Genomic DNA, 24661 nt, shown 5'->3' on the forward strand with positions numbered 1-24661 from the left:
TTACACACCTGACTCTGACGACAAAAGGCCATTTGAATTAAGTATAAAAGGGCTTGTTCTTGGTGCAACCTGTCTCTCTTTGGACTCTGAACCTCCTGCTCCCCTGTGGGTAAGCTCTTTTCCCTTCTCGGCCTACGTGGGAAGGAGCGAGATTTCTCATTTGTCTGGAGTTCCCTCTGATTACTTCTTACCTTTCTTTGAGGTCCGAATTCTTCACTGTCTCATTTCTTTAGTCAACTCTGATCCCCGCGTGATTGTTAGGCTGACGGGTTACATTCACATGCTCACCTGCGCAACTTCCCATGAGTGAGTGAGTGAGTGTGTGTGTGTGTGTGTGTGTGTGTGTGTGTGTGTGTTCCTTTTAATTTTGTTTTTTTTTTTTTTTAATCCCATGGGCTGGCTGACCCTGCCTTCCACATGTGTGTAACCATTCCAGCCTAATTCCTGAATACGTGTATAACCATTTTCCTTAAGTAATTTTTATAATTAATAATTTGACCTTTCTGGAGTCTATTTCCTCAATTCTTTGAAATGGGTAATAATCCAAAAATTTCTCTACACAGACCAGGGCTTCTCTATAACCCAAAATCCTGTAACACTATCTTGTGTGAGTGTCCCTTCTACTATTATGTTTTCTGGAAGTTAACCTTAAAAAATAGATTGACTTTACATCCACTTTTATTATCCTATTACTTTGATCACAATTAGTAACAATACACAATAAATAAATTGGATATTTATTTAATTTATAAAAAAGGTAATATACATTATGCTATATTATTTTGATATAGGCTATTGAAACTAAGGTGTCTAGAATGCTTTAACAAGTTTATTATGTTAAATAACGGCCCAATTTAAAAGCAAGGTACTCAAGCTATCCCAAAGTTTATCATTTTATAATTATGTTGAAAGGCAAAAGGCTCTGATGTGTGTATAGTAAATAGTGAGCTTTTTATTTACTTATTTATTTCTTTAGCATACAGAGATTTAGGTAGTATTTATTCTTGCATTTTGAAGTACAATTTTTTTTTTGCTTTTTCTCTACGATCTTTCTCCCCCTATCCATCTTTGCCCCAATTCCCTTATCTGCTTTATTGTATGTAAACTGATGTACATTAAAAAATTAACACTTGGTGATATGAATTAATTATAGTAATTACAAGAAGAGAAATCAGCGGGATTTTGTGTGTGTGTGTGTGTGTGTGTGTGTGTGTGTGTGTGTGTGTGAAACCGGACATATTTACATAAAGAGGAGAACATCTTGGTGTTGTGGATGCATGGTCAATGCCAGAAAAATAATCAGGCCGATGGCAGCCCAACTACTATGGTAACTGTTGTAACTGACAGCAAGGGAGAGGCAGAAATGTAGGATGCCACAGGCATTTCAGAAATATAGGCATTCAGTGAACCAGCATTCTGAGGGACATGATTTGGTAACTGGATACAGTAAAATGCCAGACATTACAGAACATGCCTGCATCCCCAGTGCTGAGGAGTTTAGAAACGAGAACCATTGGAGCTTGCCGCTCAGCCAGTGTGAGAAACAGAGAGCTCCACATTCAGCGAGAGTCTCTGTCTCATGGAAATATCACAGAACACAAATACAGGACACCCAGTACTCTCCTCTTGATTCCAAAGCTGTGTACTAAAGGATCATGTGCGTCTGCACATTACACTGACACATTCATACACCGCACGTGACATACATACACACACACACAGACTTAAAACTTTAAAAAAATTTGCCCATGGTAAACTGTGAAATATATCCATGTAGTGTATTCCCACTACCAACAGTACTACAGAGAACATACCTTTTGAAATAAATAAAAAATATTTCTAATTTATATCTGTTGTTAAAGTCATTGACTAATTAATCAGTGAAGTTTACTAATTTCTCTTCTTATCCATATGTAAGCTGAGAATAACACCAACAGAATCATAAAAATGTTTTGATACTTTGGGGTTTCTGTACTTTAATGTACATTCAGACCCCTGCATAGATAACACCTTCAAAAGAGCCATCATATAATATTTTCCTATTATGTTATTATGATGTAGGGATGTCTGATGGGAAATAATATTACAGCTGACTCAAAACTCAGCACTGGGATAGGGAGAGAGTGATGGGTGACATGACTGGTGAAAAGTGAAGGATAGAGAACAGCACGCGCTGAAGTTATCAATATGGGAAATTGAACAGATTTTAATTGGAATTATGCTTTGTTTGTTTTATAAATCATTCACTTGGCATTTTTTGCAGATTTACTAAACATAATCAATGCACAAAGAATTATGTGCTTTTAATGTACCCAACTTGGTGAATTTGGCAAATATAGGTATCTGTGACATCCTTACCACAATCAAAGAGAAAGACGAGTATAACATTTCACCAGATGTCCTTATTCGTGGCTGTTCTCTGGGCCTAGTTTTACTTTTGCGTTTATGCTATGACTGTAAGTTTTACCTTCTTAGTAAACGTTGAAGAAGATAGCATATGTTGTCACGCTAGGTATCACATTATAAAACAGAACTGTAGAAATTAATCTTTATTCATAACGGAAAACTTTGTAGTCAATAAATTGCTTCCTATTTCTACCCGTAGTCCTTGGAAACCACAAATATGTGGTGGTTTCTGTGAGTATGAATATCATAGAACCTCCCATGAATAGAATTTTACATTACAAATCTTTTTATTTTTTTTTTTTAACTGGGATATGCCACTTATCAGAATGTTTTCCATGGTTGTATGCTTAATACATTTTTTTTTTTTTTTTTACTGTGGCATAGTACACTATTTCATTATGTCTTAAACCACACTCTTTTTGTTCATTAATTTAGCAATTAAAAATCTGGGTCATTTCTGTTTGGTATTCTTTTTTAAATTTTTTATTTATTTATTTGAGAGTGACAGACACAGAGAGAAAGACAGATGGAGAGAGAGAGAGAGAGAGAGAGAGAGAGAGAGAGAGAGAGAATGGGCACGCCAGGGCTTCCAGCCTCTGCAAACAAACTCCAGATGCGTGCACCCCCTTGTGCATCTGGCTAACGTGGGACCTGGGGAACCGAGCCTCGAACCGGGGTCCTTAGGCTTCACAGGCAAGCGCTTAACCACTAAGCCATCTCTCCAGCCCTCTGTTTGGTATTCTTAATGACACTGACGTAGACATGGAGTATAGCCATGTCTTAAGATTCTGATTTCAATTTTCAATTTGTAACAATAAATGGAATTGAGAATATATGGTAAATCAATATTATTTTCCATAGTTGCTCTACCAGTTTATAATCACAGTAAAAGCTACAAGTTTTCTATGTCTCTCTACCCTTGAGAACTTCCTCACTCTCTCTTTATGTCTCTCTCAGAAAATTGCCTCCTGTAGTGGTTCTGACAGGATAAAGCCAGGTTGACAGTCATCATAAATAGCCCTAATTAACCCCAGAAAAAAAAAAAAAAACACTGATTAATAGGTTTGGCTGCTCCACACCAACTTCTCTTCTATCTTTCTTTCATGGGGAAGATTGTCCAGGCCATCCAACACTTCTCAATTTTTATTGATATGTGGCCATCTTAATCCGCCTCTTATTTTATAGCAGTGCCTGAAATGTGAGGCTATAAGGATTGTATTAGTCATTCTCTTACCTGCCAGAGAGTCACCAGTTACAGAGAGTCAGCTATCCTTTTGTCCATAGCACAATGCCCGTGATACCAGGGCATTTGACAAACTCAGTTTATCCCTCACTTCTGAAGAAGGAGTGCCTTCTCTCAATCTTGTTTTGTTAGAAAAATTCACAAAAATGTTTTACTCCCCCCCCCCCTTTGGAGAAGTTTCTTTGTCTTGGACCTTCTCTGGATCCCACAGCACCTAGTTGCTTTATTCTTTGCCTCCAGGAATTCTAGTGGTATAGCTTGCCTCAGTGCTTTGGGCAAGAAAAATGAAAACATGCTTCTGGCAAGAGGGTCTTGAAAGAAGATGTGGATGCATTCATCACTCACCACTCCAAGAGAGAAATCACAGGTCCAGAGGACAAAATTTGAGGCTGAGCTATGTCAATGTTGTGGTTTTTATTGGGAACATATTGCAAAATGGTCATATTCCCATAGGTTTATCTTCCCTAGCCACCCCGTCATTCCACCAAAGGCCTGCTCTGTGAGGATGCAAGCACTGTGGGAATATGACCACCCAGGTGAGTTTTATATAGGGGAATGCCTCACAATAAGCTTTCTCATCCTATGGCTTTTGTATATTTTTTTTTTTTTTCTGTTCCTTCTTCTACAATGTTTCCTGAGCCTTGGACTATGGATTAGAAATCTTTTGTGTTGAGCTCTAAGCAGCCACTTATTTTCTGTTTTGCTGAGTTTTGAGAAACCTCAGTGTCTACTGTCTTTTTTATTTATTTATTTGCCTGTGTGTGTGTGTGTGTGTGTGTGTGTGTGTGTGTGTGTGTGTGTGTGTATGTGTGTGTGCGTGCGCGCGTGTGTGTGTGTGCGCGTGCATGCTTTTGTGAGCGCTGGGGTCTCTGGATGCTACAAATGAATGCCAGATACTTCTCCTATGTTTTTGTTGTTGTTGTTTCTTTGTTTTATTTTATTTTTCTTTTTTGTGACCAGCTTTACATGTGTGGCTGGCAAACGAAACAACCCAGGCCAGCAGACTTTGTAGCCAAATACCTTTAAGCCTTGAGCCATCTTCCAAGCTGCACAAATATTTTATTTATATTTGCTATTTCTCTTCTTTTTTCCTCCTAATAATGTTGAAAAGTTCAACTCAACTCCAAACAAAGTAAATATTTCATTTTTGCCTATTAAAATTCCTCTTATTATGAGTAATCTATAATAAAGAGTAAATATTGATAGTTATGAAGACAAGTATAAATTATGATATTAAAGTCCCTCCTACCCCTTTCAATCAAAATCATAAATTGTCTTTTCCAGGCTCACTGGTGTTACTACCATAAATAAATGAGCAATGAAGAGTTACATAGGGACAATTCTAGAAGAATCATAAGCCCAGAATCCCCCTTCACAATGGATCTGGGATCTATCATTCTCCTGGTTTCTGGTTGCATTTTCCAGCCTGGAAGCTCCCATGCATCCCTATAATTTGTTAGCATTTTCCATTATTTTCAGTTTTGTCTAAACATATCAAATAGAACATTCTTAAAATAGTCCATGAAAATTTACTGTTTATAATTATGAACCAAGTAAGATACTTCTAATTCTCAAAATCCACCCAAGCGTAGAAATTCCAAGCAAACCCTTTTCTTTCTCTCAATCAGTATCTACAAATAATATTTATGACATTATAACAGAATCTTGTGCCTTTAAGGCATAATTCTAGTATAAAGATGTTTAAGGTTCATGTTCACTCATAGTATAGTCTGAAGCCATTCATGGTACATCATAATTTGTTTTTCATATAATTGGTTGTTCACAGCTTTTACAGAGTTGTTATGTTCTAGGGAAAGCATGTGCCAGACACAAGCAAGCCCTCAGAAGAGCTGCTTGGAGCTGAAACCCCACTGAACAGAAGTGATAATCTTATTAAGCTAAGTGTTTGAATGATAACTATGTTGTGTTCATCTTAGCTTTCAACAAGAATCATTGAAATTAGGAAAAGTATTGTCACTTTTCAAAAATTAATCAGAAAAATATATTCAGGTACTTGGCATAACAATATTTAACCAATGATACCTTACTGATGTTTTCCTAGTTCTGATTTAAAAAAAAAAGTCTTGAACATTAATTTAGAGCCAAGAAAGGCAAAAGCAACTTCTGGTATCTCCCAAGTTACATGTCTCTTTACCTCTTAGGATGATCATCTTGTAAGAGTAACTCAAGAGGCTTAAATACAATTAACTTCCTTTCCTAAGATTGGCAGAAATCGGAATGCAGAGATTTCTACAATAACTTTTTTTTAAAATTTTTTTATTATTTATTTATTTGAGAGTGACAGACACAGAGAGAAAGACAGATAGAGGGAGAGAGAGAGAATGGGCGAGCCAGGGCTTCCAGCCTCTGCAAACGAACTCCAGACATGTGCGCCCCCTTGTGCATTTGGCTAACGTGGGGCCTGGGGAACCGAGCCTCGAACCGGGGTCCTTAGGCTTCACAGGCAAGCGCTTAACCGCTAAGCCATCTCTCCAGCCCTACAATAACTTTTTTATAAAACCTCTCACCTCAACATTACAGCTATATCTTAAGAGGTTTGTCATTATAGGTATCTAGAGTTCACAGTGCACCTCAAGAATATATTAAAACAGACCCTCTGTGTTACACACAGGCAAAAGGTATCTGGTGATCAAAAAGCCCACCACACTTCTGAAGCATTCTAACTCCAGCGAGCTGAGGGCTTGGCAGCCTGGAGTGGTCTACGTGAAACAATCTCTTACAGCTATAATACGAACATCAGCTCAGCTCTTTTGTCTAATAACAAAGATTCCTATCTGTAACATGGCATTTGACTATAATAAGATAAAATGATAATGACTCAGGTATCCGACAGTGCTACACAAAACATGCATAAAGAAATAATCATAAATTATTATTATGTTTTAGAAATGTCCACAATTAAATTTCTTAGGGGTCTAGCTGGTAATTTACTAATGAGTATGCTTAAATAAGAATAGAATAATTTCTTTTTCATCAAAAAGTCATTTGTAAACTCTAAGAAAGCCAGCAGTTACCATGCATGCCTGTCAGCCCATACTTGGGAGACTGAAGCAAGAGAATCATGAGTTTCAGACTGTCTGAATGAAACCTTGTCTAAAAACTAAGACAAAAAGGCACTTGCCTGCTAAGCCTACATTTAATTCCCCACATTTAATTCCCCAGTACCCACCTAAGCCAGATGCACAAAGTGACACCACATTTGTTTGGAGTGTCTTTGTGGTGGCTGGTGGCTCTGGTGCACCCATTCTTTCTGTCTCTCTCAAACAAATAAATAAAGTGTTTTTTTGTTTGTTTGTTTGTTTGTTTTGTTTTTAATAAGAAACAAGAATGAGACCAAGCTTGTGGGCACATTGGTAGAATGCTTGCCTAGAAAACACAAGGTTCTGGGTTTTACCTTAAGCACAGTGAAAAAAATAAAACTACTTAAATTATTTAATGGTGGGCTGGAGAGATGGCTTAGCGGTTAAGCGCTTGCCTGTGAAGCCTAAGGACCCCGGTTCAAGGCTCGGTTCCCCAGGTCCCACGTTAGCCAGATGCACAAGGGGGCGCACGCATCTGGAGTTCGTTTGCAGAGGCTGGAAGCCCTGGCGCGCCCATTCTCTCTCTCCCTCTCTCTGTCTTTCTCTCTGTGTCTATCATGCTCAAATAAATAAATAAAAATTTTAAAAAAATTATTTAATGGTGAAATGAACAAAAAATCTAGTTTATTAGCACAGTAATTTGCACTAATGATTTACAGGATACAAAGACTGAAAACAGTTTTTCTGAGAACATCCATGCTAAGAACTCAGGTGTGCCTGTGCATTACTCACTATAAATGGGTGAGTTGGAATGTCATTTTTCCAGATACCAGTTTTTATTCTATAAGAAAACCCCACAGTTTAGTAGGAATTTGCATTTAAATATCTTTCTTTGATACTTAGCTTCCTATTATTATTTTTTATTTTTTTCAAAAAAGAAAGTAAGGGCTGGAGAGATGTCCTAGTGGTTAAGGCACTTGCCTGTGAAGCCTAAAGACCCATGTTGGCTCTCTCTCCAGATCCCATGTAAGCTAGGTGAGGCAAGCACAAGGTCTCACATGCCCACTAGGAGGTGCAAGCATCTGTAGTGAGATTGCAGTGGCTGAGGACTGCTAATCTCTCTCTCCTCCCTCCCTCCCTTCTCACTCTCTCTCGCTCTCTCATTTTCTCTAAAAAGTTTAAAGAAAAGAAAGAAAATAAAAAGAACTTGAGTCATCCAATGGACAAAATTTATTATAAATCCACACAATATTTATTCATATTTTCAAATTGAAGCTGGTCCAAATATATATTGACATTTGGTAAAATAATATTTTAAATTCATTGCTCAAGACTCTCAATGAGCATAAGCAGCTTTAGGACACAAATAAGAAGTACTTTATACTTCAATTAAATGCAATTTAAATATTGATAAGCACCATGGGATTTCCAGAAAATATGTTAAAAAAAAGTAAAAAGAAAGAAAACAAAGATAAAATAAATACAAAAGTCACAATAAAGCTGTTTGAACTCAGTCAGGTAGTGAAAAAATTAGTAAACCTGCCAAAGAATTTCATCCTACAATAAATAGCCAGTTACAATCAAGTCAGGTGTTGCTTCTGACAAAAGAAATTATCATCTGATTGTAAGATTTTGGGTGAAGAGCAAGTTCAGGTAAGATGAAAATAAAGCGGTGTTGTGATAGGTGCAAACTGGGCTATGAAAAAAGGGATTACAATTGGACCTCTGCTGAAAAGTACACTCAGTAGGAAACTTGACAGCAAGTACAGAGATTGCTGTGAAGTACCATATCTAGAAACTCATTTTCCGAACCTCTAAATTCAGTCTGGACATCGAGCCTTTGACTGTGAAAGTGACTTGCATCCTCCACTCAAGGGTGAGATACTCAGTTCTTACTTGAGATTTTAAACAGCCACAATTGTAATCACCTCCATTTTCAGATAAATGAGCATTCCCTTCCTATGGCCTTTCAGTTAATTAACAAATACATTTTTTTTCCACATTCACACAGAACAAGAAATTGGAAGACATTATCCAGGATTACAGTAGAATTTGATTTGACCTCAAGAAACTGCGATGGGGAAAGAGCCACAGCCAAGTGGGATTTCTAATGGAGTGGTTCAAGGGGTCACAAGGCTAGAATCACATTAGTGACTTCATGTTTAAGTCATTTTATTTCTCTGTTTGTTTTCAAAGCAACCTTCATCAATTGTGAAAACTAAATTCAATTTCCTTGGCAGGAAAAACCTAGTTTTATTAAAAAAACAAAACAAAACAAACAAACAAACAACAAAAAAAAACCCAGCATTTCCCTAGCAGTGTAAAGACCTTTAATCACAAGTTATTATTCAGTGTAGAAATAACACAAGGTATTGACAAAGGACCATTCACTTAAACAGAAGGCGTGTCTTCCAGAAATTCCCTATTCTACATGGAAAGGGTAACTAATTTTAAGACACAGCTTCACTGTCTAGCCCACACTATCCTGCAATTTACTGAGGCAAGCCTCTAGCCTGTTGTCCTCCTGCCTCACCCTCCAAAGTGCTGGGATTACAGGCATGAGATAGCATGCCCAGTTTCTCCGTTATTTCTAATAGAAAATTATTATATTACATGTTACTGACTAGCCTAACCCCATGTGAAAATTTATTTGATTTAACCAGAAGATAATCATGTTAGAAAATAATGAACTACCTTTATTGAATAAAAATAATGAATTTGGGCTGGAGAGATGGCTTAGTGGTTAAGATACTTGCCTGTGAAGCCTAAGGACACAGGCTTGATTCCCCAGTATTCACATAAGCCAGATGCACCAGGTGGCTCATGCATCTGGAGCTCAATTGCAGTGGATAGAGGCCCTAGAACACACATTCTATTCTCTCTTTCCTTCTCTTCCTCTTTCTCTCTCTTATTCTATCTGCCTCTTCCTCTCTCAACTAAATAAATAAAATATTTAATTAAAAAATACAGAATATACTGCTCAGGTTTTTTTTTTTAATTTAATTTATTCATTTTCTTTTCAGCAAATACAGGCAGTTTGGTACCATTGTTTAGACTCATCTATGATCTACCCCCTCCCATTGGACCCTCCTTGTTGATGTAAATGGGTCGTGCATTGTGGAGTTAGCCCACAGTTATTGGTATGATAAATGTCTCTGCAAATCATGACCCAACATGTGACTCTTCCGCAAAATTTCCCTGAGCCATGTTGGGTTCATTTTTCGTCTGCTTCAGTGCTGAGGTGTTGGGGGCCTCTGAGGCTCTGGTGTATGTGTGTGTGCTATGTGGTTAGGTAGGTGAATGTGTGTTCATATGTGTATAGACACAAGTCTGCATACACGCGTCCATATGTGTGTGTGTGCATGTGCACACATGCACGTGCCAGAGGAAAATCTTGAGTTCCATTCTCAGATGCAGCACCCAAGTCATTTTTGAAAGAGGATTTCTCGTTAGATTGGAGCTCACTGGATTGACTGGTGTGGTGGTTTGAATGTAAATGTTTCCCAGGTATTTTTTTAGTTAATCTTTCTCCTTGGGCTTCAGCTGGTAGAATCTTTGGGAAGTGTAGCCTTGCTGGAGGAGGCTTATTGCTGAGGGTTTACCTTGGGGTGAAGAGTCCAATCCTCCTGTGTGTTCAGATCCCAAAGGTGCTTGCTCTTCTCTTTCTGTTGTGGATATGTGAGGAAGTGAGCCACCTTATTCACCATGATGAAACTGTAAGCCTGAAATAAACCTGTTCTTCCATAAGGTGCTCCTGGTCAGGTGTTTGGTCCCAGCAACGAACAGACAATGGCTATAGCTAGACTGGCCAGCTAGTGAATCTCAGGGAACTTCCCCTCTGTGCTTTCAGCTCTGGGGTAACATGTGCATAATACCTCTGAACATCACTGCATTTAGGAACAAACTTTTTTTCTTTCTTTTTTTTTTTTTTTTTTTTTGGTTTTGGTTTTTTGAGGTAGGGTCTCATTCTAGCCCAGGCTAACCTGGGAATTTTCTATGTAATCTCAGGGTGCCTTGAACTCATGGTGATCCTCTTGCCACTACCTCCTGAGTGCTGATATTAAAGGTGTGCACCACCATACCCAGCTGAAAACAAACTTTTAATCCATATGCTTTGGGGAACATAACAGCTCCAAACCAGAATATATTTTATTGGTCATATTTATTAAAGTCAAATGTAGAAAAATATATTAAAATGACTACTATGTTTTTCAAGAGTGGATATTCTCTTAATCTATAGCTACACATAAATGTGAAAAAAATGAAGTTTTGTTATAATTAATACTCAAGCAGTATTCCTGAGATAATTTACAGGTGATAAAAAATTAATTTGTGGGCTGGAGAGATGGGTTGGCAGTTAAGTGCTTGCTTGTGAAGCCTAAGGACCCAAGTTCAAAGCTCAATTCCCCAGGACCCACTGTAGCCAGATGCACAAGGGGACGCACGTGTCGAGTTTGTTTGAGGTGGCTGGAGGCCCTGATGCTCCCATTCTCATTATCTCTCTCTGCCTGCTTCTCTCTGTCTGTCACTCTCAAATAAATAAATAAGTAAATAAATAAATAAATAAATAATGAAAAAAAAATAAAAATATTTGTGTTTTTAGAGCTGGCTCATCATGCTTATGTCATCATGCTGAGCTAAGAGAGATTTATCTAAATATAATATTTACTGGTAAGACCCCTTGGTGACTGCTGTAGAAATTTTTCTCTTAGTCTTTTCTTCATTTCTCTCTGTCATTGATCATAGCTGTTAGTCCAGTGGAGCTCATTCCATCATGTCAGATTGTGGCAAAATGCAAATTTCCATATTAAATAGCAATTTGCTGTGATTAGTTACATCATATTAAGAGAACACATTAATATGTTCTGCAGGATCTTAAACAGTATAACAGAAGTTATGTTTTGGAACGTAATATGTTTGTTATTCAAAATTATTAGTAATGAAGTCATTTGGTAAGTACATCTCCAAGGATTATTCTGTACTCGCTTCAACAATAGCAAAATTGGGTCTTGGGACATGGCTCAGTGGTTAAGGGCTCTTCCTGTGTAAGCATAAGAACCTGAGGAGGCTTGTGACTCTGCTAGAGTTCAGTCCTCAGGACCTCAGGAAGAGGTGGTCATGGCCACATCCATCTATAGTGGCAGCCCTTTAGGGGAGCAAAGACCCATGGAAAACAGGAAGTTCTGGAATCAATTAAAGACCTGACTCAAGTGAGAACAGGCTGGAAAACAACAGAAATGTGTGTCTGCTCTTCGACTACACCTCTGTAGGCAAGTTCATGGTGGTCCACATGGGCTCATATATGTGCATACAACACACACACACACACACACACACACACACACACACACTCTCTCTCTCTCTATTGCAAAATTCTGGTTTTGACATATTAATATAGGCTAGGAGTTTGCAAGTATTTTCTGTAAAAGCTAGGCAGTAAATATTTTGTCCTTGTTTAGTATAAGTTTTCAGAAATGAATGTGAGTCTGAAGCTGTCATCCAGAAATGCCCCAGATGATGTACAACTAGGTATTCTCATAAGTGCTTCTCACCAAGCAGACAACTGGCCTGCAGGCATTGCTCTGCTGAACGAGGTCTGGGAAACGGATGAGATTAGTGAACATAGTAAGTACAGAGCGTCTCTGAGTCCTTGAAACATCAGAATGAGTTGTGGTCCCTACGTACTAGTAGGAAGCTCACCTGAACACGAAACAGATGGTGACTCTCTGATAAACTTCTTAGAACTAGGTCACTGTCGTCAACAAACATCAAAAGTGGTGGGAAATGTTATAACAACTTGATTTTACAACTCATTCCAAAGCATATTCCTTTGATATTTAAAGTAGCTAAACTCAGATTGTTTTTCAGTAGAAATCAGCAAATTCCTGGGTTATTCTACATAATATAACTTGCATTTTTAACTTAGTAAGCAAGAACAGTTCCCCCCCCACTGGAATATAATTAGTTTACTAAGGTATGCTGCCATTCTAGGTTAATTATGCCTGAAATATAATATTTTATGGTTCAAAAATGCATCCTGATCTCTCTTTTAATCCCTTTTGAATGCTACTTGGCAACAATCATTCTGTTTTAGTGTTCTGGGTATGTTAGATATGTTTTCCAATCTTATGTATTGATTGTTTTTAAAAATATCGCTTTTATGGCCATCTACTGTTCATTTTGGTCATTGTTTTCAAATAAAATGTCATGTTCACCTGGACATAGTGGCACACGCCTTTAATCTCAGCACTCAGGAGGCTGAGGTAGGAGAGTTGCTGCCAGTTCAAGGCCACATTGAAACTAATAGAAAATTCCAGGTCAGTCTGGGCTAGAGCAAGACACTACCTCAAAACCAACAAACCAAAAATCGTGTACAATGGTGCATTATTAGGAATTGTTTTTTTCATTATCTGATTTATTTTGAAAGACACGTGATATTCATATACATTTATGAGTTGCACTGTCGTGTATTGTTTTCGTTTGAGGTAGGGCCTCCCGACATAGCCAAGGCCTCAGCCACTTCAGTGATGGGACGACAGAGCACACGACACACACTCAGTCCAAAGTTAAGCTCTGTTGTCCATATGTATTCAAGGTTGATGAATTCAGGGTAATTGTTTTGTTACTTTTTTTAATTTAAGACAAAAATTTTTATCATCTTACAACATGTTTTTGATAATTTGCTGTACTTTCTTCAAAGTAATGCAAAAAATAAAGAGGACGTATATGTTTGCAATACCAAATGACTGCATGAGTAGTTACAATATCCCTTATAAAAACTTCTTTGAGATTTGCTAGCTATTAAACCCCAAAATTAAAATCTGGTTAAACAGAGGTGGAGAGATGGCTTAGCAGTTAAGGTTCTTGCCTGCAAAGCCAAAATAACCAGGTTCGATTCCCCAGGACCCACATATGTCAGATGCACAAGGGGGCTCCTGCATCGGGAGTTAGTTTGCAATGCCTAAGTGCCCATTCTCTCTCTATCTGCTTTACTCTGTCTCTTTCTCTCTATCAAATAAGTAAAATAAAAATATTAAGAAACTAGAACAAAATATACATAGTTTAAGTAATTCTGATAATAATCATAATGAAAGCAGAATAAAAATGTCATTACTGGGGATAGGATAGAACAGAAGAAATGGTGCCAAACACAGCAAAAAACATGTAAAAACCTAAATTCAGGTTTGAGGGTCTCATTATCTCTCTATTTCATATGATCTGCTCAAATTGTCCAATCAGCCACCAGAAAATATTATTACCTCAAATGCTATTATATTTTGAAAGAGCAATATATTCTGCGATGGGCATGTCCTCTCATTCCATCCCCTCCTTATCCATAGTTAATAATTAGGCATAATATTTGTTTTGCTGTTCACATACAATTTTGACCGCGAGCTAATTGTACCTGATACTATAGAGTACTGCTCTCCAAATGCAGTTGTTTTTTTAGATAGATATGTGTGTGAATTTTTGCTTCTGAGATCCCTGTTTCTGGTACTTTTCCAATCTCTTTGCCTTTAGCCTTTGGTTGCATGCTGTATTCTTTTTCCCAAACAGCTGACAAACTCTAGAATATTTTGACCTCTATCTGCATCTATTCATACCATCAAGAATCACTGCTTTACTTCACAGTGTGCCATTATTGCTATAATTTAATTTTTGCATTCCAGAGTGAAGGATTCTACGCCTTTACCACTTCCCTATTTACCGTAAGGCCTTGAAGCCATAACTTGCTTACCACAGGCAGCAAGTAAACATTTGCTAGATGAATAAATATTGCATTATACATGATAATATTCCATCTTTTCACACCCAATTCTGTATTTAGTCCTCAGTAACACAGGCACAGCAATAGTATATGCCCCCTGATATATATTTTGTGTAGAGTTGGAGATAAAGAGGTTTATGATTGCTCAGCATAACATTGCATTAAAGATAACATTCGTTGTAGGGGCAGGATTACTGAGATACCTATATTTGTAAACCCTGTAGAGAAAGTAAGATGTATTTCTTCAGAGATCACTGTCTTAATAAGATTGCTGGCAGCTTTTGGAAGCAGCTGAAATAAATTGCTTTTAAACATGTGTGTCATATCACATTAAATAGGCTGTGAATCAACAGCCAGCATATGCTACGATGCACACTCTGACCATGCAGTGGAATTAATCCGGGATTAAAATGAGAAATCCTTTCCTGAGCTTCCCTCCTACCCACATTTCCTTCACTTCATGAAAATATGAGCTTTTCAGATGACATATGACTAGAGGAATCCATTATAAGCGTCCACTATTTTGCCTGCTCTAAAGCAATTTGGTTCTGCATTAATAACTCTCACTGCACAATCTCTCATAAACTCAGTTAAAATGCCTATGCTCTTAAATGAGATTCCTACATTTTTCCAATGCTCCAAACTTTCTGTGTTTCATCAAATATTAGGAAAAGTTGATTAGTGGCCAAAAGTTATAGAGATTTCTGGAACACTTACCTCCAATATTTCATTCCATTCTCCCAGGGTACTATCATCAATAACAAGAATATTTTTGGAACAACCCATTAATAATCTGATATTCAGGGTATAGAAAACTGCCCAGCATTATCAACGAATAATTAGAACTCACAACAGTTTATTCTGTATGAAGGAGAAAGTTATATATGATTTTATAAAGTAAAAGAGAAAATAGATTTTATTTAAGGCAGGGTACCCAAGTTCTACTAAACAGTGAAATATTATTTTAAGTGACGTGGAAGGTGACAATACTGCTATTTGCATCTAGGTGATGAAAGAACATTTTAACTGACAAAGCTGGACCACCTCAGGAATAAAGAGATGAGTAAGGTTAAAAAGAAAATTATAAACCTGGAAATGGAGGAATTACAAGGCTATAAGGGACTTTTAAAACATTTACATTTTCCTGTAGACAAGAAAGAGACTGAAAGAGTGAACTAATAAAACTCCGAAGACAGGTTCCATTTATACGCTCACTATTCTATCCTAATGAAGTACACATGACAGCCCACGGCGCTGTTGAGGAGGACCTTGCATCCTTCCAGGTGGGAAGCGAGGAACTCGCGCCAAGATGTAAGAATTGAAAGCGTTAGCGTGAACACTTCGGGTGGTGTGCATGTCAGTGTCTGCAACTGCCCCAAAATAAAGAGACGCGATAGGACTGGTACCGCTTACCGTCTCCTGCGGCACGTAAATTCCCTGCCAACGAAGGTCAGTGTCAAGCTGCCAGTGTTTCGTCTCTGAGAAAGAACTGGAAAGAGATGTGCAGCCAGCCCTCCGGAGCTACTACCCGGCAGCCTCGGCACTGCTCCCGATGATGCCGAGGCGCCATCAGTAAGTGATGCCTGGAAGGACACAGTGGACAGCAGGGACAGAAGGTCTATGAGTTAGAGTCTGGCTTTCTGTTGTGGAAGGCAGGATGCTCCCATCTTTTATGCTTGCATTTTATTCTCAGGTGGCTTTGCTCTCTTTTAAAAAATGCTTACCAAAAGAACATTTTGAAATAGGTATTTGCATTTCAAGAAATATCTGCAAGAATCCTAGCACCTTGGCTAACGGCTAGTAATGATGGGGACGGCAGTAAATGGCACCATTTGAGGGGATTTGGTATCGTTTTAGGAGCAACTCAGCAATTTGAGATACACTATACAACAGTAATCTCAAAAACAGTATCAGCCAAAGAGGATATTGTGTTTAGAGCAGTTTAGTTCGGGATTGTTCCGCATTGCAGCTGGCTTTTCAGAGCTCTGAAGTGGGAATAGACTCTAAGGTATTTGCAAATTTAGTTGAACAGAGACTTCTATCTTAATTAGGAATCTCTGCGAAGACATCTTCACAGTCTGGGTTATAAATGAAAAAGATAAATAAATAAAAGGTAATTTTGAAGACAAGCACAATTCAAAGAATAGTCATGTGGAAATTGACTAATTCAGTCACTGAATTGAAGTCTGTGCCCTGGACAGTTAGCAAGTGCCTCCTCAGATGGAGGAATACTGTTTGTATAGGAGGAAAGCATAGCATGGGCATGGAAATAGCCTCAGGTGGAAAGTAATAAGAACAAAGAAGTGAATGGTTATCAGGAGAAGCCAAGTGCTGACTTCTTTCTTGTTTGATCTCTCAGGACTCTTATGAGGTACAAATAGGGTTGTACCTATCGTCACATGAATAAACTCAATTTTGAGAGATTAATATAAATTATTTCTTGTCCCAATTAGCTAATTCTCTCAATCACTCTACTCTGCTCATTTTTATCAGATAGAAGCAAACTGCACTTTCACCCACTGTATAGACATGTACATGTCCAAAGGTACATTTTTTTAAACTTTACTTTTATATTTTATTTATTTATTTTAGAGAAAGTTAAAGAAAGCAGCAGAGAGAGAAAGACACAGAGAATGGACACTCCAAGGTCTCTAGTCACTGCAATTTCCATACACATGTATCACCTTGCGCATCTAGCTTACATGGGTACTGGGGAATTGAACCTGAGTCCTTAGGTTTCGCAGGCAAGTGCCTTAACCACTAAGCCATCTCTCTAGTCCCAATGGAATAAATTTTAACATGGAAAAAAAGCAGGTTCCCTCAAAATATTTCTTTTAATATTTAAATTCAGAAATTTATTATCATATTCACTTTATTAAACACCTATCTACCTATATATCCTTATTTCTATCATCTGTCTATACAATGTAGCATCACTTCTCTTTTACAAACACATATAAAAATACACATTTAGATATTGATGTCTACTCTATGACTTTTCTTTTGTAGCCTTCTGTGGCTTTCCTATTTACTTTTCTTTACATTCTTCTCGGCCTTTAATTACTCCACTCTTTCAGGATACGGAATGAGTTTTACTTTGGCAGATTCATTTTTGAAATATCTTTACAATAAATACACTTTGCAAGTATTCAGAAGTATAAGTCTAGGCACACTAAATGTGGATCCACGTAGGTGTGCCCAAAGGAAATGGACCCAACTTTGATAAAGCAAGGTGAGGTCAACCATGAGCCCATACTAGACGGACGAGTTGGAAGTAGTGGAAGAAAATTGCCTACTGTCATGTACAGCAGCTATGTTAATATTACATCATTGGACTTGATTCAAAACAGAACCTTACAGAGAACTCCTAGGGCTGGGGATGCGGCTCAGTGGTTTAAGGCGTGTTCTTTGTTATGAAACCAAAATATCTGAGATTAGGTCGTTGGTAAAATAGAGAGGTTTGAAAGTCCAGAGTGTATGGCACCTTTGCTTCTTGAGGACTGGGTGTAGAAGCATTTGGGGGTAAAAGTTGTTTGTAACCCTCAATGGCTTTTTTATTTACTTTTACCCCTTTTGTATTCTGATTTCCCAGGTTAAAATCTCCAGTACCTATGTGAAGTCCAACACACAAAGTGGTACATGTATTTGGAGTTCATCTGCACCTGCAAGAGGCTCTGGTGCAAATATTCTCTGGCCCATATTCACATTTATTCTCTCTCTCTCTCTCTCTCTCTCTCTCTCTCTCTCTCTCTCTCTCTCCCTTTTTCTCTCTCATCTTGCTGCTCTTCCTTAAGTGATATATAAAAATTTAAAAAGACCTTCTGTCCAGCTGCTATACTTTAAAGCTAATTCACACTTAAAGAGTTATTTACTTAGTCTTTATAGACAAATCATTGCATACAATCTAACACTGATGAATGCAGATCTTCCTTTCTACTTCTCAGATCATTAAAGGAAATTCTTACAATGAGATTCAGAATGTATTTGTTTGATATTCAACAGCCAGGAGGTTTTTTTTTTAAACAAACAAATTGACTCCTCAAAGTTAATCAGCAGATTAAGGTGATTACATTTACGATAGTTTTTATTCAAGATAAAAAAAAGTACAGATAGTTTAACATAGTGCTTACATTTTGTCTGCTATTGCTATTCAAAACCATACATGTCTTCTGCTTCCACTTGTAGCTCCAGCATTAATAATTAGGTTTCCTATAAAATCTACTATTTGCTGAAACACACTTCAGTCGTAAAAACAAACATTTGTGAACAATATTTGAAAGAATAACCAAAAAGTATATAAAGGTTACAGATCCCAAAGAGAAAAGTTAAGCATATTTGTTCTGGAAAGCAATTTGCATTTTTCTGGCTTAACGTGGGTACTAGGGAGTTGAATCTGGGTCTTTTGGTTTTGTTGGCAAGTGCCTGAACTGCTAAGCCATCTCTCTAGCCCCATTTTAAATGTACCAGGCATAGTTGCACAAACCTTCTATATCAGCACTTGGGAGACTGATGTAGGAGTTCCATTGTGAGTCCGAGGTAAGCCAGAAACTACAGAGTGAGTTCTAGGTCAGGTTTAGCTCTTCCCCAAGTTACACACACACACACACACACACACACACACACACACACACACACACACGGTTTGTGTGGTGGTTTGATTCAGATGTCCCCCATAAACTTTGGTGTTCTGAGTGTTAGGTTCCCAGCTGATTGAGATTTGGGAATTAACACTTCCTCATGGTAGTGTATTGTTGCTTATGGGTGTTACAGCCAGTTTGCCCTTGCCAGTGTTTGACACACTCTCCTGTCCCTGTTGTCCACCTGATGTTGGCCAGGAGGTGGTGTCCAGCCTCTGCTCATGCCAACATTTTCCCTGCCATCATGGAGCTTCCCCCTTGATCCTGTAAGAAAAAAAATGAACCTATTTTTCACACAAGCTGCACTTGAATAGATGATTTCTACCAGCAATGCAAACTGACTACAACAGTTCATGAGCCAGAAAGGTCTTCCCATGACATCAAGAAGTTATAGAGGGCTTGGAGAGATGGCTTAGTGGTTAAGCGCTTGCCTGTGAAGCCTAAGGACCCCGGTTCGAGGCTCGGTTCCCCAGGTCCCACGTTAGCCAGATGCACAAGGGGGCGCATGTGTCTGGAGTTCGTTTGCAGTGGCTGGAAGCCCTGGCGTGCCCATTCTCTCTCTCTCCCTCTACCTTTCTTTCTCTCTGTGTCTGTCGCTCTCAAATAAATAAATAAAAAATTTAAGAAAATACTTATAAAAAAGAAGTGATAGAGCCTAGAGGGATGATATCTTATCACGCCCTGGAAAATACATGTTAGGAAGGGATTATTTGTTATTTAATATTTTTGGTTCATTTTTATTTATTTTTTTGAGAGTGACAGAGAGAGAAAAAGAGGCAGATAGATAGAGAATGGGTGCGCCAGGGCTTCCAGCCACTGCAAATGAACTCCAGATGTGTGCACCCCCTTGTGCATCTGGCTAACCTGGGTCCTGAGGAATCGAGCCTCGAACCGGAGTCCTTAGCCTTCACAGGCAAGCACTTAAACACTAAGCCATCTCCCCAACCCGGAAGGAACTATTTTAGCTCAGTTTTCAGGAGACACTGGCTGCACTGTCTTCATGACTCCTCATGCAACCAACTTACACTCATACACACTTCTGCATGTGGTCCTCAAGAAGAGAATGTTCCACGCTATTTGGACTTTCAAGCCTCTTTATTTTATCAAGGACATGATGTGAAATATTTTGGTATAGTAACAAAGCAGGGTAATACTAACCACCTACTTATAAAATGAGCAAGTGTGAATGAGTAGAACAGGCTGGTAGTTGTCAATGAGACTGGATGGTTTGATATTTGATGAGTATAGCTTAAGTATCCTTTGGGCATTCATATTTAGACACAGATTATCAATAGTGATGGATGTGCCAACTGATTTGATTGTGACTCTTTTTTAGTCTGCATTTGTGTATATCAAATCATCACAAAGTTCCCCTAAGTGTAGACAATCTGTCAATTGTGCCTCAATATAAAGTATCTATATTATTGAACACTTTTAAATGAGTGTTTCATGTTAATTTCTTAATTGTATTTTTAAACAAAAAATTCAGAAGCCTCATCAAGTTTTCTCAAGAAAAACCTAGCTTTTCTAGACCAAAATGTTCTTAGTTGTGGTTTCTAATTCTGAAGCAACAAGGAAAATGAGATACTTAGAAGGAGACTATGAGAAGCATAGACATGATTTTATGCTGATGGTTTTCAAATTAGAATTAAACTTTTAATAATGTTCAAAATCTGTATGCTATCATGGTAAAGTCACTAAAGTACACCCTACTAAGAACTATATACCCAGAAAATGACAGGATAGGTCATAAAATGATCTTTAGAAGACAATACAATCATTTTGATCAAATAGTATGATGTTAATATACCATTGTACCAATGGCATTTAACAAAACTTTGATGCTTCCTTGTCTTGATTGATGTCCATTGCTTTGTTGTTGGTTTTGATAGCAGCTTCCTATTAATTAGGTTCCCATCTTATTCTGCGTACACCCTTTGAATATTCACCATCTGCAGTGCACAGAGACACCTGTGAACAATGGACAGGTGATCAGAGCACCCTGCTCCTGCGCTTCTTCACAGAACTCTGCCATTGCGCAAAGCTATGAAACATAATGCCAGTTGTATGTCTGAAGGAATTCACAGTGGCAATTATGGTTTTATTATGTGGTATATCTACACAATTTATGAGAGAGAGGGGGGGCATAAGAAGAAAGAGAGAGAAAGAGAAAGGAGAGAGAGAGAGAGAGAGAGAGAGGGAGAGAGAATGGTTATGCCAAGGCCTTCAGCCACTACAAACAGACTCCAGATGCATGTGCCCACTTGTGCGCATGTGCGACACTGTGGCTTATGATACTGCGTCTGGCTTGGGTGAGAACTAGAGATTTGAACATGAGGTTTTAGAAATTTGCAGGTAAGCACCTTAACTGCTAAGCCATCTCTCTAGTCCATTTTTTAAATCATTTATTTGAGAGAGATAGAGATAGTCAGAGAAAGAGAAGGAGAGATCAATTTGGCTTTTAAAGTAGCCCAAGCTTTATAAATAAGTGTTTTGTAATCTGTGTGTGTGTTCTCGTTGCACCAATGAAGTATTCATAACTCTCTGTGTAAACGTAGCAGAAGGGATTGAAGATATTACTGCAGAGGACTGCAGAGATGCACAAATCTATCCACTTTCTCCAGGGACAGGGAAATGCCTTCTAGGAAGCATTTTCAGGTCAACACATTCATTACCTTTTAATTGCTTCTAAATTGCAATGTGACATACCATGCCAACAGCCAAACCTATCCAAATGAAGGTAACACAGTGTGAGTGTGGATGCCATGCAAAGCTTTGTTTCGGGGATGCATGTGCATAAATGTGCCTGTTTGCTCATTCACGGGCACCTTTTCCTGTTATGAAACCAGGTTGAAACAAACTAAAAAGGCAAATGAATTACCATGAAAGCATCTTAAAATTAGACATAGCCAAATTTCATCTAACCCTTTGTCATGTTATACAACCCTAAATAAGAATTTTATTTAAAATGTAAATGTGTAACTGTTAAATTAAAAAAAAAAATGCAAAGTCAGATGTGCCGTAAGTCAGCTCGACAAAAAACAGAAATCCTTTGAAAACTGAGACTTGTAATTACGTCCCTATGCTATGGAGAAAAGGGACATGAGGAGAGAAGAGAAGCTGGACTATTTCAGGCCAGTGCACTGTAAGCACACTGCCCTAAAAAATAAACCACTACACCATGCACCATGAGAAGAGGTATAAAAATTGCTGCTTCTCCAGAAGATTTCCTCGAAGCCATTTCCCCATCACTCATGGACTGCACACACATCATCCCACCTTCCAAAAACGTGCAGTTAGAGAGCTCATGTCTGGACCTCCAAAGAAAATGTCATAATTCACAGCCTTAAGTACAGTTTTCAATTCATCTTACCAATCCCACTCCCTTTCCTATCCTGTTTCATAGTTCAGTAAAGCAAAATAAAAATGTCAGCACAGAGGAAATTAACTGATTTTCTCCTTTCGGTTCTTAAGCCAGTTCTTTATGACCAATTAATTTTTTTTTTTTTAATCAAGAAAAGGCATTAGGCACTGTAAAAAATGTAGCCCTTCTCAAACAATAAAATTTACTGGTCAGGCCTTGCACAAATGTCTGGCAAGAGTACAATGGTCCCGGATTGGGCTGGCTAACAACAGGAACAAGGTCTATATTGACTTTTGATACCTCCGAGAGAAGAATAGATATGGTATTATTAGTCCTTTAGCCTTGACGTAGACAGTTTTTATTTTTATATTTTAGGAGGTGATAGCAGAGACAAGAATGACTAGGAAGCCCAGTGCATCTATACGGAAATGTGAAACCAGCAAAAGGCATTATAAACATCATCTTTGGCTGAAGATTTAGGATATGGGATAATTTGACTTTGAGAAATATATTACTGGAATGTTGGTGAACTAAAGTTATTAGAGAAAAAGAAAGCATTACACTATAAAATATGACTTAAATAAAATTCTGCAGGTATACTCTGAGTGTGCTGTCAGGTGATACATGAATAGTACCTGCGCCCCTTGCTTTAGGGTGCAGGCTATCCGCTGGATGGAAAATGGCTGTAAATACAAGCATATGACGAAATCATTGATGGTTAGGAAGGGTGGACATGCTATGCTTTTAAAACCATAGACAACCACAGATAGAATTGCATTTAAGCCCACCCCTTTGGTTTTATCCTCAAATATTTTTTAGATTGGGCAGAGAATCTATTCTTTTCAGACTGTGATGAATGCTGAGCAAAGTCAAAATTTGCTGAAATGTTGAGAACAGTGGCTCAGTCGCTAAAGGCACTCGTTTGCAAACCCTTGCAGCCCAAATTTCAATTCTCCTGTGCCCACAAAAAGACAAATGCACAAAATGGCACATATGTTCAGAGTTCATTGGCTGTGACAGGAGGCCCTGATACACCCATGCTCTCTCATTCTCTCTCTGCCTCTTTCTTTCTTTCACTCTCTGTCTAGCTAACTAACTAACTAACTAAGTAAGTAAGTAATTAACTAACAAAATGAATGATTATGTTTAAAAGGTAAAAGAGAAAGTGGTTGGTAAGAAGGTGTTAAGCAGAATTGGGCTGTGGAGTGAGTGCAAGAGAATATAATGGAGCATTATTATCAAAAATACTTGATCTTAGAACTTGCTGATTTGGCTAGTCTAGCTAGCCGGCTTGCCTCAGGATCCCATCTCTCTGTCTCAAGGACTCATATTATGGTTGGGACGCCATGTCCTCTTGGTATCTTGTTGATGCCCAGGGTCTGACTGTAGTCATTTTGCTTAAGTGGCTAGCACTGTAAAGGCTGAACCATTGTCCCTTGCCTTCAAAGGGAATTTTAAAATATTTTTCCAGTTTTCAATTTTAGTTATATATACATACACACACACACACACACACACACACACACACACACACACACACACACACATATACATACATACACGTTTGGTTGTATTCACCCAACTTACCACCTTTTATCTCCTTTCCACAAATCCCTGCTTCCCACCTAATCTCTTATTTTCATGTCATTATTTAGATCCAGTGAGTTACACTGGGGTTGTTTGCCTGAGCAAGGTTTGGGTGGGGGTTATTTACTGCATTTCTTAGACATAATATTATCCACAGGAAAAATATAACAATACAAGAAGAACAGAAGAATAGCAGAAAAAAGATATATGGGTAACTAGGAGGTAAACATAATAAAGAAACTAGTAATATTTTGAGATGTTTAAAATATGTGGAAATTTAGGGCTGGAGAGATGGCTTAGTGGTAAAGACACTTGCCTAAAAAGCCAAAAAAAGTCTGAGATTAAGATCTGAGTCCCTAGAACCCACGTAAACCAGTTGCACAAGTTTATGCATAGGTCTGGATTTTGTTTGCAGCTACTGAAGGTCCTGGCATGCCCATTCTTTCTCTATCTATCTGCTTCTTTCTTCATCCTTCTCTTTCTCAAACAAATAAAAATAATAAAACAACAAATAAAAATAATATGTGAATCTAAAGTACATACTTGCAATAATATAAACAATGCCACGTGATATAGACAATTATAAAATTCTCAGTCCTTATGTTAAGCCTTGGA

At 38.1% G+C, this 24661-nt stretch overlaps 1 pseudogene; it reads right to left on the bottom strand.

The window, feature by feature from the left end:
- The window catches only part of LOC101612074, a 114192-nt pseudogene extending 93062 nt beyond the window's left edge, over positions 1-21130 (bottom strand).
- Positions 21131-24661: the final 3531 nt, after the last annotated feature.

Source organism: Jaculus jaculus, chromosome 19 (assembly GCF_020740685.1).
Source record: "Jaculus jaculus isolate mJacJac1 chromosome 19, mJacJac1.mat.Y.cur, whole genome shotgun sequence".
NCBI lineage: Eukaryota > Metazoa > Chordata > Mammalia > Rodentia > Dipodidae > Jaculus > Jaculus jaculus.